Consider the following 14,988-nt stretch of genomic DNA (forward strand, 5'->3'; position numbering starts at 1 on the left):
TTTGAGACAATTGTAGATATTTAATTACAGCAATAGTTTCAGTTTTGTTCCTAAAATAATTAAAAAGTGAATTTGACATTTTAAAAGAAGTTTCTTTTATAAATTCCCCATTATAAAATGGTTTACATATTTTTGCTAAAATATAGCTTACTTTGAATGATAACAGGCTTATTTTAGTCTGTGACTAATAGTCACTACATTAGCGACTAATAGTTACTATATGTGATTTCAACTTGGGTTCTTTAAAATATTTTGTTGACTTCTTAATTGAGTCTTAAGATCCCTAATTTTATTTCTTCTCAAGTCACTATTTTGTGGATAATGTGTTTCATATTTATTATGTAAAGTTAAAAAATGCCTCTCCAGATTATCCTTTTTAGTAATAGCTACAGAGGCATTGTATATTAAGCAACAACATTTATTATTTACCATAAAGAAGTAATCACATTCCCATCCTTCATGAAAATGATAAGTCTTCAATATTTTTGGTTTACTACTCATTTAAACAGGTAAAAAATGCATAACAGAAAAAAGAAGCATGAAAATAAACAATTTTAATTTAAAAAAAAAAATAGAAAAAAGAACTTATATGTTTGCACAACAATAGTATTAAGAAAAATTGCACGCTTTCAAGAAACGCTAATACAATGTTACCACTGTGGTGAATACTAAATACTAACCCCGACAGGGAGTCTTATTCTTTAAGACTTTGGAGGTTGGCATCTCCACGGCCCTAGCCTCTGCAGGTTTTCTTCCCACTACACACAGAGCTGCAGAACACTTTACACGATACACATACACTGTACAAATTACAAAATTACAACATATACACTTATACAACTACAGAACAATATCTTACACAATTTCTTTTTACACTTACACTCTGTGGTATTGCTACACTTTATGAAACGCAATCGTAACCCAAGGTGGAAACTATCATGCCGGTGGGTGGATGGCTTTACGTAGTGAGTCTCGAACGATGTCTTCTGGGCAACCCAGTTGCCCAGAACTGGGGCAGTTGTATTTAGCTCTAGCTCCAGTACACGTGCACGCTGTTGGAGTGGTCCAGTATTTGTGGGAGCCGTATGGTAGTCTGTAATAAAAATCTTACAGTGGTTGTTGGTCCACTTGAAAAACCCAACAAAAATGGGAGTTTGAAGAGACTTTGACAGATGTTGTTGGCCGAGGTTTAACTAGTGACAGGGCCAGCCCTTCTGTTTTTGCCGCCATAGGCAAACCCAAAAAGTGCCGCTTTCAGCTTTCAAATAAAAGAACATGATTATAAAAGAACCATCTTAGCCAGAAAAATGACATTATTGAATTAAGACATTCAATTATGTCATTTTTTTGGTTATTGTATTATAGTATCATTGTCTTACATAATACTAACACAGATTTACGGAAAATTGTGTTATTGAAAAACAAGATTTACATTTTTAACGAGCTAACGACCATAATCTTACAAACTAATACTTATACTTACTATTTTCAGACAATTTAAATATATTTTTAAAACAATAAACAAAAATAGTAGAATAATAATATTATTTTCTAGATTCAAGTAATTGAAATATATTTTTGTGGGTGTGTTTATTTTCTTTTGCACTGTAGTTTAGGCGGTTTTGCCGCTCCTAAATTTTCTCGCCATAGACTGTCGCTTACTGCCTAGCACTGGCCCTGCTATTAAGAAAGAAACTAGAAATGTTACGGAGATTGGTAAAGTTTCTTCTATACGGTTTCTTGTTTTGAGATACAACAAGAAAGGTAAATCCTTTGAAAAGATTTCACCCTTCATAATAAACAGGAGCATTGTAACAGATTGTGGGTCTCCAAAGTCTGTTAAAAAAAACTCAGGAGTGGCGCCCTGCTTGTTGAAGTTAATAACGAAAAACAATGCCGAAAACTGCTAGCCCATAATTTTATACGGATGGACCAAGTGACAGTAGAGCCCCATACGTAGCTAAATTTTAGCAAAGGAGTGATCTTTTGTCGTGACTTTGCTAATGTTGAGTTACCTGTAATTACAGAAGAGTTGTCAACGGTCAGTCATCTCTGTGCAGTGGATTATGAGAAGGGAGAATGGTGTCGATGTACCGACATTATTGTTAGTTTTGACCTTTTCCAAGCTGACCGTTCGTGACTATAAAAGATTGGTTACCTTTCTGTTCATGTGCGACCATATGAACCAAACCCCTGATGCTGCCTCCAATGTCAGGATTTTGGTCACACCTAAATTGGTTGCATAAAGGAACAGGTTTGTGCACGTTACAGCCGTACGGACATGATGATAGCACATGCGCTGAGGAAGAAAATGTATAAACTGTTAAGGTCCACATGCAACAAGGTCTTGGGAATGCCCCTTTTATAAGGAAGAAAAAGCCATATTAAAGATGTGTACTAAGCAGAAAGTGTCCTTTCTGGTAGCACGTTGAGAATACAGAAAATCCCTGAACATGAGGACAACCTGATATTAGTTCGTATAAGCCCTTTCAAACAACGTAAAAAAAGAGAGACAATGTGCATTGTATCTCAACTAGGATAATTAATTTGAGAAATAATAGATATTGATAATAATTTGATCATATTTTCTCATCATATCAGGTGATTCAAAAAGGACTTCACAACTTTAAAAGCATATAAAAATTTATTTAGATAACTTACAGATTTGGTTGAGATCTCATTTTATAGCAAAACACATCAAGTGTTTGCTATAAATAGCATATAGTGTTTTGCTACGTGGACTCAGGTTATTAGTTCCGAATTCATCCGCTAGCGCTGTCATCAGTGTTATTAAAAACAGATACATTTACTGGTGTGGAATGTGCTCACTGTGTTTTTGGTATCACAATTTACAATCACCTGCTGCAGTTCAACGTAATTTTTGTAGAGAGTAAGGTAGGGAACCTTCTTGTAGGCATATAATTTACTCTTGGCACCAACCTTCTTTGAGACAGATTGTTCTGATAAACATTCAAAATCACCAGGATGCCCAGGCATCCCTGAAGCTACTGTGGAACATCTTGGAGAAAGTTTTGCATGCAGTATGAAGAAATCAACTCAACATACATATGTGAGATTGGAATTCCACGAATGACTGTTTGGCACGTATTACGTAAATGATTACACTTGAAGCCATAGTTCAACACATAACAGATGATGACAAAGTTGCTCGGCTGCAGTTTTGTGTGGAAATGATGGATATAATCGCCAACAATGATACATTCTTAACAAATGTAATTTTTAGTGATGAGTCAACATTTCACATCAGTGGTAAGGTGAGTACACCTTAACATAACTGCCGAATATTTAGCGAAAACCCTCATGAAACTTTGCAGCACATTCATGATAATTCTAAGGTCAATGTTTTTTGTGTACTAAGCAAACAAAGGCTATACAGCTCATTCTTCTTCCAGGAAGCAACTGCAAATGGTAACGTTTATTTGTACATACTTCAAAAGTTTCTAACTCCTGAATTAGATGATGATGAACAAGATGGATGCCATTACGATCAGCAATATGGGGCCCACCTTGCTACCACGTAGAAGTCTGAGATTTTCTTGTTGCTCGATTCTCAGGCTGGTGGATTAGCTGTGAAGGTTCAATTGCACTGCTACCTTGCTCCCCAGATTTGGCCCTACTAGATTTTTTGTTGTGGGTTTCATTAAGATCGAGTTTATGAAATACCTTTGCCTGTTGGTCTTGTTGAGGTAAGAGTTCAAATTAACACAGCAGCTGCAGAGGTAACGCTTAACTTGCTGGCTAAAGTCTGGAATGAAATTGACTTCAGGTGGGATGTATGTTGCATTAAAAATGGAAGCCATATCAAACCAAAGTGAATATAGGGTGCCAACTTCATGCGTTTTTCTATGAAATGAGACCTTACTGAGTCTGTAATTATCTCAATAAATTTTTATATGCGTTTAAATGTGTGAAGTCTTTTTTGAATCGTACAGTACTGTAAAAAATCCTAAACTGGAGGTTGGTAAGAATAGTTGGAAGAAAATGCAGGGAAGGAACATTTTGGTTTCAGAAAAAGGAAAGGAACCAGAGATGCCATTGAACTACTAAGGAAGGTAGGAGGAAATATTTAGAGAGAAGAGGAAGAAGTCTGTGTTTCATAAATTTTGAGAAGACAGTTGATAGATTCTAATGGAAGAAAATGATGGAAATTCTAAAAGAAGAAAGTAGAATGGAAAGACAGAAGGTTAATTAAGCAATTATACATGAGATAAACTGCAGTAATGAAAACAAATAAGAATATGACTGACCTGATGCGACTAGGATGAGCTGTTGGGCAAGGTGCCTTTTACTGACAAACATTTACATTGAAGATATGATAAGGAATAAGAGAAGAAGGAATAAGTGTAGTTTGACAAAAATAAGCTGCGTAAGGTTTTGCTGATAACATGATAATTTTAGCTGATGGCTTCAAAGATTAACAGACCTGGGGAAAGAAATGAAAATAAGTACAAGAACTAAAGTAATGGAAGTAAACTACAAAGAGGATTTAGTGGTGAGAACAAGTGAAGGAAAAAAGAAAAAGTAAAGAAATACAGACACTTGAGAACTATAGTGACAGAGGATTGGAAGGTCACAATGGAAATAAAAGGAAGGATAACAATGGCAAAGGAAGCCTTAGCAATAAGAGGAAATTATTACGAAGTAAAAATCTGAACTTAGGAGGAAGGAAGAAAAAATAAAGCCAAATTTTATGTTTGTAATATCTTGTTGTACGGAAGTGAATCTTGGATGATAAGGAAGAGGGAGAGAAACTGGATTGAGGCATTTGAGATGTAGGTATGGAGAAGGATGAATAAATTAATATGGATGGATAAATTGAGTGAGAAGAAATAACAGACTTCAAGAAGAAAAAGCACTTACAGAGAAAGAAAGGAATTACCCAAAGAAAAGGAAACTGATTAGGACCTGCGGCTAGAGAAAGTTGGGTTTTTGGCAATTGCATTGAAAGGGTGAATAGGAGAAAGGAAGCACATAAGAAGAAATACACTGTTAATAGATGAGATGAAGACTGTAAAAGGTGAGGTGAAGACTGGATACTTCAAGGGGATGAAAGAGAAGGCTTGGGCAGAAATGGATGAAGATAGCACGGGTGAAAGGATCAGGATATGCTGCCAGGCAGAACACTAAATGGAGATGATTTTACCCAGCATTTAGTGTGAATTTTTGTTAATCATTTAACAAAAATCTAATTACAGTACTATTACAGAATAATATGATATAATATATTACAATATAATATAATATAATTACAGTATTAAAAAAACTTCAACATATTATATATCAAAATTTACGTTATCATAGACAACATTTCACTTCATAAATAAGATTATCAAATTTATTGTATAGAAATAAGAAATTTATTAAGAGATAAGCGTATTATAGTATAAATAATGCGTGCAGAAAGTCAAATAATCTTTAATGATAAATAAATTATATGTGCATGTATATGAAGTGCCATAACTGACAGATCATAATAAGTTTCTCTCAAAAGTGACAGCCATCTTCAACTGCAGAAAACATTACATGCCAGCTTACTTAAGAAATAAGGAGTGAAGTGGTTTCCCTTCTTTATTGAGCCAAATACCGCTGCATATCAATTTCCAAGCCCGCTGAAATGCAGCATATATCTAGTCCGCAAAGCGACATCTTCACACTTTTTACCGCAGGTACTAGTAAAAATCATTACTTTCAATAAAAGCAACTTTGATAGGTATCTCAGTGTATCGAAGCTACAAGATAGACCGGGAAACATAATGTAAAGTAATTAATTAATGTATCTCTTCCTGCGGTGAAGTAATTCGTCTACAATACTTAAATCGGCAGGCAATTATATCTACAAATGATAATTACGCGCTTGTAAAATCTACAAGGAAATGCAGCGGTTAGTATCGTTTCTTTTAGGATACATAAACGTTCACTTTTATACAATACGTTAAACATTATCTGTCACCCCACAACCAGGTTAGACGCGTTCACCCGCCGAACAACCTTGTTACCACTCGGTTGCCCTATATCTTTTTATCTAACGTGCACTTTGGATAATAAGCGATTAACAGTTATTCGATGTATAATGATAACACGTATAATTTATAATAGAAAATCAAAATTACGTAGTCGTAGATTAGGTATATTGCTCAATCGTACAACTTACCACAAATACAAAAATAAAAAAAAAAAACAAATTTTGAAAGATCTAATTTTTAATTTTATATATTATTACGCATTAAGTTGTATTACAAATGAATAATTTGAATCGGATGTCAGTAGGAGTTTCTACAGTGCGCATACATTTAAGGGAAATGTTAAAATAAAGAGGGAAATTTTAAGTTACCTAAGCAGCTTTAACTTTGTAAAGAGGTAACCCTGCGTGGCAGTTAATACGCGGTCTTCAAAGCCGGTCTGGTGATCGTCGGTGCGTCTACGACTGATTGATGTAAGCACTAAAATGTTACAAGTGGTTTTCATTTATAATATTTTAAAATATATTTTTTAATAAATTAATACGTATATATTATTGTACTATACATCTAAATATAAATATTATTAAAACAAAAACCTTTTTTTTTACGTATTAGAAAAAAGAAAAACTTGTCAAATTTTACGAAAAGTAATTTTACGTAATTTTTTAAAGCACAATATGAACGCTTAATTATTCTTATAGAAATAATTTAACAAGAGCGATCTCTTTACTATACCATATTTTATTTACGTACATATTTATTTCTTTTCTGACGCTAATGAAAATTATATTTTGTTAAGTATTTCGAGTTTTGAATATTCCAAGAAGTGTTAATATTTTTTTATATGTTTCAACATAATAACAGAATTAATGTTCTTAAATAATAACATAACAATATAAGGAGAATTTACGTTTTTATTATAATGATTAAAATTAGATCGGAACCGAATTATTTATTAAGAAAAAAATAACGGAAACATATGGAAAACCCGAAAAAAACAGTATGTACAAATGAAAACATTTCGTCAATGCAATTTAAAACTTTTTATTCGTAGATTTTTAACGTATTACGATGCTGTCAAAACTTTACTGAAATTTGGTTTTAAATAGCTAATAGTTTAGATTTTTATTTTTATTCGAAAAAAAAATTATAACATCTTGGATGTATTACAAGAGTATTTTAACGAAAAAAATTATACGAAAATTTTATACGAATGAAATTATAAATTAAGAAAATGCGAGACCCGTGTTGGGAATCGAACCCGAAACCAGCTGGATAAAAGCACAGCATGTGCTTGTTTAGTGAAAGGAAATTATAGAAAGCATTTTTAACGTCAATACCGAACGAAAATTATTATGTTTATTTCATACGCTTTATTTTCTGCTATGTTATTTAATAAAATCTTCCATATTGATGGACTATGAAGATAAAAGCGGTTATTGTTTACCGTTTTGAATTGATAAACAGTGTTCTTAACACGTATAACTTGTTGATTAGGGTTCTATAAAGTTATTTTGGACGCTTTGTAAAAAAAAAACCGTAAAAATTTATGTCCGGTTATTGACATATATTTTATTTTGTTACGGCAATCATGTTATTATTAATTTAACGAATAAACTTTCAAAAACGTATAAAAAATATTTAAACCGAAGGATGATAGGGTAAAAGAACAAGTAACATACAATTTTAAGATGTGGGGATTGATTTTTGAAAAAAAAAAAATGTTTAGAACATTTATATATGCACAGTATAAGTAATTAATTTGTTTTAACAAAGTTTTCCCTAAAATGCCTCTAAGAAAATCGAAATTTTGTTTGTTCGTTTTATCCTGTCGCCCCCTTAATGAATTTTGAAAAAAAAATATCGCGATCAATGCTTCATATACAGAAATGTTTGACCAAATTTGAATAAAAATCGGTTCGGCCAATCCTAAGATATAAGGTCAAAAGCAGTGCGACACTCATACGTACGTAAGTTGTATTTCCTGGCATCATAGCTTCAGAGCTGTGCTGCATGAAGGAAAAAATCTATAAATCAGTCAAAAAATAGGGTATGTGATTTTTTTTCTTTCTCGATGTTTCATGACTCAGGCGCCCCAAAAACAACAAAAAAAGTGGGAGATAATTTACGCGGGTTGGCGTGGTTTGAAGTTTAATAACTTTTGACTGGATAAACTGATTTTGATGAAATTTTGTACAAATATATGAAGCAATTTGTCGATAAAATCTTGGAGTCAACATCCCCACGGGGTGAGAAGGAGTTTTTGGAGTAAATCTTCTCAAAATCGTAAAAACATAACCCCACTTTATATTAAGCTCAGAACACGCGCGTATATTTATTTTACCATTTAAAAAAACATTTTCCCAAAATTCCCTGCTTCAACAAAAATCGTAAAAAGTAATCGTTTTATTATTGTACATATTTGAATCGAATTTAAAAAAAATATCTTTCTAGGCACAATAGTAGTGCAGGCAATAAACAAAAAAATAAAAAATAAAATACGTTCGGGGGCAATATTCCGGGTGGGGGAGCTGATATAAGTTTAAAAATATTGATTTTTTTTTCAAGTTTTCAAAATTTTTTGTAGTTTATTTAAAGTTTAATAATGTTAAAAATTTAAATAATAAATGTTTGGTTATTATTACAATAAAAATTCATCTTAATTCACCTCCATCCCAAAAAAAAATCTTAAGTAACTTTTTTCTTGTATATTTATTTTTCCAATATATAAAAATAAATAGCCAATGCCAGGAAAGTATTTCAAATTTGTTACTTTTTTTTTTGATCTGGATGAATTAGTTGGACCCTAAAAAGTAATGATTTACAAAACCACGATACCCTATTTTTGACATTATTTTCTTACTTTCCTCTTTAATTTATATTTTCTATTCGCTAGGAAAGTAAAATGGGCTGTTAGCTGCTTGGTTGGTACCGATATATTCGACTCATATTGACAAATTTTTAATAACTATGACGTATCCGTGGGTTTACATTTACGATTATGCAATGTTTGTGTAAAAAGAAAAAAACATTTATTTCTAAATATTAACGATTTTCACTTATTTAAAACTAAATAACATAACTTATTTCATTTTACGTAGCGTAATACTGTGACCTATGCGTCTATAAAAAAGTTTAGATCTATGTACCGCATTTTAAAAAAGATTAATCAAATTTTCTGGATTTTATAAATTTAAACGGCCAATGAGGATATACAGAATATATTAACTGCATGGATGCACGATACAGACACAAACGAATGGTGAAATAGTTTACCCTTTGTTCAATTTTTTTTATAAAAATATTTTTATTCAACTTTCACCATCAGTGCGTGTTGAATGCGATGAATTTGATTAATCGCTTCCAGTGTTGAAGTATAACATATATAATTTGTATATTTAACGTTAATTACACGAGGTTAGCGAGCGTAGATTATGTTTGACATATTTAAACTTCCTTGTACGAAGTAAAGGAAGTGTTGTGATCGCAAAAAATTTCATCGAACATATCCATTTTGACCATTCCTGAATCCATTTTGACTAGCTTCGGCGTGACGTCTGTACGTCAAAAACAACCGTTTGTAACTAAAAAACGATTAGATTTAGGACTGTTGTAACATCTAGTTGTGCACCTCCCTTCTCGATTGCAATCGACTGAATCAAAAAGGCCCAAAAACCAAAAAAAATTGGATTTTGGACTTTTTAACTGCAGTAATAAGCTTTCATTGAGAGCTTTTCAACGATATTTCATAAGCGGTACTTATTTTCATCGGTTCCAGAGTTATAGCCAAATAAAATTTTAATTAACGAGATATTTGGATCTTACAAGGGGAAGGCACATCGGTTCGAATCCGACTTCATTTCCTTTTTTTAATTTAATTATATTGATTTATTAATAATTATTATTAACCTCTGATTGTAAAAAAAAAATTTACAATAAGTAATAATTCAATAACAATAAAACAAAATTAGAAATCTAAAAATTAGTGAAATAAAACTTTATGTATTTTTAAAAATGTGTATATGTAATTTAATAGGCATACAAGTAGTCATGTGGTGTTCACATCAAATTTTTCACGAGAGTTTCTGGTAATCTATTTACCTTAGAAATTGGTATCGGGTGATTTTTTGAAAAGATTTCTAGTTATCGTTTCGACCTCCACCGGAGCTTATTTCTGTTTATCGATATATACCGGTGAAGGTCCGAATAAGCAAATATTTCGGTCTTTCACCGACGTATTTATTAGTACGTGTTGAAATTCACCGTAGAATGTTGACGTTCTCTAAATTCGGTTTTTCACGGTAACATATATATTATTTTCCCGGCGATTATAACTACAATAGCTATATTAAAGGGTAATAAAGCACGGTGATCGTGTCAAAAATTTCTACTTTAAGTTTTTATTTACATACATACGTACATACAGACGTCACGCCGAAAGTAGTCGAAATGGATTCAGGGATGGTCAAAATAGATATTTCCGTTGAAATCTGAAATCAACATTTTTCGCGATCACAATACTTCCTTTACTTCTTACAAGGAAGTAAAAAACAGACAATATAATTTTAGGTTAAAAGATATTTTCCATTTAAGTCCTGAATTTCAAATATCGGTAGAAGTTAGTTGTTTTTATGCGGATTTGAATACCAGCCGATGGATATCGATAAACTCTGGTGGTTGAGGTTCAGTTAACCGCTACGTCTTAGAATTGGTCGGCCTACAACTCTACAACACATTTACATATCGTACATAACATCCTTATCTCATTCGGGAACGGAGAAGGGATTGCTTTTGTTCACTAATTGTACAGATTGTAAAATATACATTACTGGAAAAAGAATTAAGTTAAATGGAAAATCTTACAACGGGATTACCATAGGAACTTCCTCTACAAAATAGAAAAAAAATCGTGAAAACCAGTTCATTTAGATAATTAGACTTAAAGAAATAAATTAGTAAAAGTAAAAAAATTAATAGAATTGTTGAAAACCTTTTATGAATATGGGAAAAATACATTGATAATTTAAAATTAGTTTAATAAACTTGTAACGCTTAATATTATAAGAACCACCTCTATACTATTGATCTTTAACACAAAAGAAGTGAAAGTAATCAGCTGTTATTTTATTTACGGTGTTTATTATCAGATTTTATTTATTTAATCAGATGTTATTCGATTTGATCTGTTATATAATTAATATATGGAATTATAACAACTATTATTATTTTTATCACGCATAGTCATTTACTAAAAATTAAGAACATTCTTATAATTTTTTTCGTCATAAAATTAGAATGAATATAAATTAACGTTATGAAATATTTCATTTTTTGTCTATTCCTTTTTTACATTTTAACGTATACTATCACACTAAATTTAGAATACATGTAAACAAATAATATTTTTTTTCTAATACACGTAAGCGTTTCTAAAGTTCAGCCGTTTGTGAATAGATAAAATACATTTCTAGCATATCTTATGCTTTGAAATCGTAACGTTTATGGATTCAGTGAATCTTTATCTTTCAATGTTCATAGATGGCCTAAATAAAATATCTGATGTGGATACCGCATAACTTCCTTGTACGCCTCTTAAATTACATATACGCATTTAAAAATGGAAAGTACGTAATATTTTATTTCATTAATAACTTCTGATAATTTTTATTATATTTTTTTTATCGGTATTATTGAATTATGATTTATTGTAAAACATTTTCACGGTCAGAGGTTAATAATTATTTATAAATCAATATATTAAAAAAAGGAAATGAAGTCGGATTCGAACCGATGCGCCTTCCTCCAAGATCCAAATATTTCATTAATTAAAATTTTATTTGGTTATAACTTAACTATAAGAGGTGGGGAATCTCATTTACGGACGCCTAAGCAGTGTCGGGCTCGCTAACAGATGCCGCAAGATGTTCTTAATATGCGTATGTAAACCTGCGCACTACCGAATAGACCACCAACATTGGCTACCATCCTTCCTGGAACCGCTGACGAAGCATTCCTTCTGAAAGCGGAGGGGGGTTTACACGCCCACTCACACACTCATACGTTATATTGCAATCGCATAATAATAGGAATATCAACAAAAACACATCGGTCACAGCAAATAAGATACTTCACCTTACATCAAGATACAGAAAACAGATTATGAAACTGCATACAAAGAAAAAAGTCATACAAATACAAGAGAAGAAAAACTCAAGAAAACAACTCTCACAACATATAAACATCATATAAAAAAAAATCATGAAAACCAATACAGCAAGAACATAAAAATACGCCTGAAAAGAGACATTCATTAATATTACACGATCAGTGCAACAACACAATACTAAAAATGCGTACATCGGACAGCAGTAAAAATCTGCATCCAAACAGCTAATCCTCATGGAATGCAGTAAATACAAAATACTACATACTACAATACGGCCCCGAGAAACAGGGAATTACCCCAAGATCAGAAAGACATCGTATACATCAAACGCAAAATACTCAAATAAATCAAAAACATTACATCATAATATCAGTACGACAAACTTACATCATAAACTAACCAGGCAGACATGCATACCCCTTATATTTAATACCTGCGGACGCCATCAGATACGGGAGCGGAGTGCCCGCGGCCTCTTCACGTCAAGGCGATCCCCACATGCACGGGGAACCCCCTAGTCGCTCACTGGCGAACCTGTCCGTTTCCGCACCCTCCGACGCCGCCTGTTGTTTGGTGACTCCTCCCGTGCTTAGAGGTCTCTCATCGTGATTTTCACATGCGTAGTGATTTGTCTATAACTCTGGAACCGATAAAAATAAGTACCGCTCGCTTATGATGAGGGCTTATTACTGCGGTTAAGAAAAATATTTTTATTCAAATATTTTTTGATTTTGAATTTTTTTGGACGCTTTTGTTTTAGCCGATTGCAATAAAAAGGGAACGTGCACAACTATATGTTACGACAGTCCTAAATCCAAAATTTCAACATCCTACGGCTAATCGTTTTTGGGTTATGCAAGATAAATACATACGTACGCACAGACCGCGCCGAAACTAGTCAAAACGGATCAGGGGTACTCAAAATGGATATTTCCGTTGAAATCTTAAAACCGAAATTTTTCGCGATCAAAATACTTCCTTTACTTCGGACAAGGAAGTAAAAAATAAATGGATTTTGTTTCTAGATATTTTTCTATATTGAAATTGTATAACCGTAAACAAGTTAAACAGCCGGTTAAACGGATATTTCCTTAGCCGGAAAAACGGATGAACTCTTAGTTTCTTCGTAAATAAAAGCACACCCGCGTGGACGCAATAGAAACCGATTATAAATTAGCTTATAACTTACTATAGTAGGAGTGTGAAATCGATTTCATCAAGACCGCACTCTCTAGGACTATTTGATGCTTTCATATGTTCAACTGAAACCGATCCGAATTTTCTTTTTATCCATTCTTGAAATCTAAGATTCCTGTCGGTGAATTTTATTGGTCCAAAAGTGAAGAATCTCCATTTTGGAAAAATAATTATAGCGGTAACGCTTGCCAAAATTCCAGCTAATGCTGCCGGATTAAAAAAAAAACTTATTAATAAATGGAGGCTTTGTTTTATAAAATATATAAATATAAACTTAAAAAATGGCTTACGTTTAAACAATTCTGAATTAAAAAGTTTCGTAAATTATTGGTACTGTTTATTTTTGAATATCTTTAAAAAATAAACAGTTATTTTTCTTACATTAATAAATGTTATTTTTTAAGAAAATTATATCGACTAAAGACGGATTATCGAAGTTGTACTTTATGGGTTTTCGCTTAAGGAAATTCGCTCCAGAAGTGGCATAAGGTTATGTAGAACTGTGTAAATTAGAACATCGGCGTTTGATAACATTAATTTTAAATGACCTTATTAAATATGAAAAGATCTTTCCATCTTTGGATCTGTGATGGAAACATAATGAAACTATAACGAATTTGAACTTCGTAAAATATGCAACATTATGATCCTTTTTTTACGACCGCTCTGTAAGCTTTCTGGATGTAACAATTAAACTCGAAATATCACAGCTTATAAGAATTTCAAATATTTTTCTATGACTGCGAAAACATGGCCTTTTTAATAATATATCTACGCGTTATATAAAAAATAAAGGTAAATTAATGAAGTAAATTTGTAAAACATTTATTAAAAAAAAATAAAAATTAAATTCTGAAAATTTTTTAGTAAAAGTTTTTTTGAAAATTCTTTTTTAAATAATGCTTTCCTTTGAACCCCGTTCTATAATTTATAAAATATTTAGTATATTACTGCTTATATATATATATATTTTTAAATATATTTTATATTTTATTTAATATATTTTGTTATCCGTCACAAAAAGAAAAAGAAGAAAAAAATTAAATATTTACAGACCTTCGTAGGGAAATAGCTACAGAAATTTGAAACAAGAAACCTTCCTTTTTTCCTGTTTAGCCTTCGGGAATCACCTTCAGGTATTACTTCAGAGGATGAATGAGGATGATATATATGAAGTCTTGTACTGTCTCTGTTCGACCGTTTCTGAAATGTGCGGTTAATTGAAATCCAACCGCCAAACAACACCGGATCCACGATCTAGTATTAAAATCCGTATAAAAGTAACAAGAAACCTATTTTAATTTGTAGTTTTATGTTGTAAACGCGAGGATCAATTTTATAAAGAATAAAAGCAAACGTTTTTATTATTGTTTTATTAACATGTTTGTTAATTTTTATTAATAAAAGATAAATATTTTAATAAATGACATTAAAAAAACCTGCAAATATAAATCAAATTCGCGTTCCTTAGATATGGAAAATTTATCGCCTTATCATGATGATTAAAATAAAAAAAAATAATATGTATTAGAAATAAAATAAAAATTATACTGAATGGAAAATATTAAATAATGTAGGTAGGAGTAATTAATTAGGAAGCGAAATAAAAAATACAAAGTAAATTACTAAATAAGAAAGACGTGG

The 14,988-nt window shown here is 31.7% G+C and overlaps 1 protein-coding gene across 2 annotated transcripts in view; it reads left to right on the plus strand.

Annotated features, from left to right (window-relative positions):
- Positions 1-6,390: 6,390 nt before the first annotated feature.
- Positions 6,391-14,988, plus strand: part of Sytalpha (Synaptotagmin alpha) — a 760,002-nt gene continuing 751,404 nt past the window's right edge. The window contains exon 1 of one of the 2 annotated variants that reach the window (XM_075358087.1): positions 6,391-6,454. The gene's annotated coding sequence lies outside the window, so the exon portion shown is untranslated. The remainder of the gene's footprint in view (positions 6,455-14,988) is intronic. The other variant, XM_075358086.1, reaches the window with a different exon arrangement.

The sequence above is a fragment of the Lycorma delicatula genome, chromosome 2 (assembly GCF_047948215.1).
Source record: "Lycorma delicatula isolate Av1 chromosome 2, ASM4794821v1, whole genome shotgun sequence".
NCBI lineage: Eukaryota > Metazoa > Arthropoda > Insecta > Hemiptera > Fulgoridae > Lycorma > Lycorma delicatula.